This window comes from Gossypium hirsutum, chromosome A04 (assembly GCF_007990345.1).
Source record: "Gossypium hirsutum isolate 1008001.06 chromosome A04, Gossypium_hirsutum_v2.1, whole genome shotgun sequence".
Lineage (NCBI taxonomy): Eukaryota > Viridiplantae > Streptophyta > Magnoliopsida > Malvales > Malvaceae > Gossypium > Gossypium hirsutum.
This window is the reverse complement of record NC_053427.1, coordinates 33,852,110-33,855,440: the sequence shown is the minus strand read 5'-3', so window position 1 is coordinate 33,855,440 and position 3,331 is coordinate 33,852,110. Positions and strand designations below refer to the sequence as shown.

The window sequence follows — 3,331 nt, the reverse complement described above, 5'->3', positions numbered from 1 at the left end:
TTGAATTCATCAATTTTATGATTTATTAGGAATGTGTCATTGTAACAACCCGGGGTACGTTCGGTCGACCAAGTTACCAAATATTCGCTTACAAAAATTTTCCCCAATCCAAAAATTTAATTTTCGTTTGAACTTATTTAAATACGAAAGATACTGATTGAGAATTTAGTAGATTGATTACAAAATAAAACTGTACGTAAAATAAAATGACACATTCAGCCTTCGCCCCGATGAACACAGATCACAAATTAAATACAAAAGGAATAGGCTCACAAGATAGCCGTAGGTTGGCTAGGTCCCGTGTCGAAGACTCCACAAATGGTAACCACCTGAAATTTTGAGAAAAGAGAATGAAATAATTCCAAGCCTGAAATTTTGAGAAAAGAGAATGAAATAATTCCAAGCCAGACTCGAAAGAAATTACATGGTACTCAATCAAGCCTTTCCGCAATTGACTAAATGGAAATAACATATGAAAATCATCTTCTCTCTTTTTTCTCTCTCTCTCTAGAACACCAAACAACTATTGTTACAGCTTTCTCTCAAGACAATAAATTTCTTTAATTACCACAACAACGACTAAGTCAATTAACCTACACACAATATTTCACATTCATACAAGGTAACTAATTTTTAAACCACTCATATGCACATATATGTATAGATAATCAATAAGAAGTATGATATGGGATGCCCTAAAAATATGCCCCTATAAGGCCTTCAAACACCCCTCGCCCCCTTTATTAAAACAGTGCCGAACTTCTCACGCCTTTACCATCCATCCGAAACTCGGCAAAATCATGTCATTCCCACAGTTCATCATTTCATGCCCCATTAATAACCAACCCAAACCTCAGCAAAGCCATATAGTCATAATAGTCATACTCCGCATAGCCCTCTTAACGCCCATCCGAACCTCCGCAAAACCACATGATAACTGAATTTTTATTCAAGAAAACATATGCATTTAAAGGTTGTGTCGTGGGCAGCCTAAGAGAACTCGCATCATAAAACTTAGTTGCTGTAACCTATCCCTTTTGGGAGGCTGATTCAGACAGCATCAATAATACGATACTTAGACAACATTACAATGTAAAAGTTCGGACAGCATCCATGCCACATTCGGACAGCATAAACAGGCAGTAATTAACGATATCAACAAGGTAAAATTTGGACATTAACGTTAAATAATCAGCAGCCATTATTCAACTTTCCAACAGTTTAGATGCGGTAATAATCATCAATGTGCAACAGCAACTTATCACATCTTTGGACAGCTTAATCACAACATTGAATTCACTTTAACTTATGCTTTAAAACCACAAAATTCATATCAGTTCACACCTGAATTACGGCACCAAAACACGAAAATTTCAGCCATTAAAATTCTTCCATTTCAGCTTAAGGACACAGTTATTTTCAGCATTTTCTCAGCACAATAATTTTTTAGGTGTTAAATTCCAGCATTAAATCAGCCCAACGCTCACCACCATTTGGCAACTTTAAAAAAAAAATTCAACTTCAAATTCATTACAATGATACCATTTAATACAAGGTCAGCCACTAATAGTTCAATTTGAATACTTGGCAGCAAAAATCTCAAACAAATCAGCTCATAATATCAAGCTAAAATCGGTCAGCATGCATGGAATTCACATGTTACAACAGCTCACTCAACAGTCCAAATCACCATAGTTTTCATTCAATTTAACACATGCACCAGCCGAAGGAAACCGCAAATTTACGAGTAAGAGGAACGAAATGAACGTACCGAGATTTCCAAACCGAGCCTAGCGTTAAGCGAGCCCCTTCCCTTTCTTGTTGTTGCTTCGCCCGTCTCCCTTAGCTAAGCAAAAACAACATTCTTTTATTACAAAATAAAACATGGTTGGCAGCAGCAAGAATTTTATTACACTCAATTAACTATAACCACTCCAAAAACTCGGCTGGAGGAGGTGGGTGTGTGTGTGTTTTTTTTGCCTCCCTACAGCCTTCGGTCTAGCCTCCAACAACTCCCCATGGTCCCTTTTTTCTCTAAAGAACAGAAACTAAGAACAACTTAAGAAAAGTACCAGTTTTTGCTGGAAAAAGCCGGACCTCAAAGCCGCATGCCAGCAGCTCACCCTTCCTCTCCCAAGCCGAATGAAGTAAAGATTTTTGCAGAAATTTCTTTTTTTTTTCTTTTTTGTGTCTTGCCCCCGACCCTTTCACTCCTCATCTCTTTCCTCTTCTTTTTTTTTTTTTTTACCACCGGCTCCCTTTCCCCAATGGAATTTCATGCATCCCATTAATTCCCAAGATCACTATTACATGCCCCACCAACTTTCCATTATAACTAAACTAGTTAGTTAACAGGTAAGATTTGGTTGGACTAACCACTCTTCAAAAAACTAACCGGCCCATGGCCACCTTGGAACCCAAAAATTAAATTCCATTTCCCTTGTAACACAACCATATGTCATGTTACATAATTTAAATAAATAATTATAACAAAATTAAAAGAATGCAGCCAGTTTTAAATTAATAAAATCATGATCCATAGGGTTGGCTCACTCATCTAGATGTTTATTCATTTACGTCCGAAATTAAATTAATAAAAAATATATATTCAAAAATTTGCATGTCACAATCATTACATTTGGCAAGGCTTTTATCATTTAAGGTATGTATTAGTGTGGTTTCTATTCATGTTGTAGGAAAAGAAGAACAACAATATGAATCGAGTGGCTAACTATTAGTCCTGAATATTGTAGGTTCGTTGCTAGGGGATTTGTAGCACGTTTCGTAAATTAGGTGTGTACATACATTACATTAACTCTAGATCAGTAACTCCTGAAATGTCGAAAAGCTGAAAAGCTGAAAGAACAGTAACGGTTACTACACGAGTGCGCAAACGCACGTGTGGAAAAAATCTGATGCGATAGTAGAGGCCACCATGACTGAACTCATGGGCTGTGGCCGTAATGGGCCATGTTGGGCCGAGTTGGGCCGTACGAGCCGAATGGCCCCGTATGCCCTAGATGTGTAAAACTCACCAATATGTGGAAAAACGTTGGACCAACCGTGTCACTCACATGGCTTGGATCGAAATGGGCTTGGTGGGCCTGTAACACCCCCTAACCCTAAACCGTCGCCGGAATAAGGTTACGAGGCATTACCGGACATATCAGACAACTTACAAATAATTCACAATTAATATAACATTCATAGTAATACAAATAATTAAGTCTCTATATTGGATTTTCGAAGCCCAAAACACGTATTAAAAGTAGAACGGGACTTGTTCGAGTATCCTGGAAAATTTTTCATAAATTGTTGTTGTTGTTGTTAT

The 3,331-nt window shown here is 37.5% G+C and overlaps 1 long non-coding RNA gene across 1 annotated transcript; it reads right to left on the bottom strand.

Moving 5' to 3' along the window:
* Nucleotides 1-2,298, bottom strand: LOC107949308 (uncharacterized). Its single transcript, XR_001697696.2, has 3 exons — nucleotides 2,073-2,298; nucleotides 1,772-1,846; nucleotides 1-329 (listed from the first exon to the last, which is right to left on the bottom strand). It is a non-coding gene; the product is annotated as an uncharacterized lncRNA (long non-coding RNA).
* Nucleotides 2,299-3,331: the final 1,033 nt, after the last annotated feature.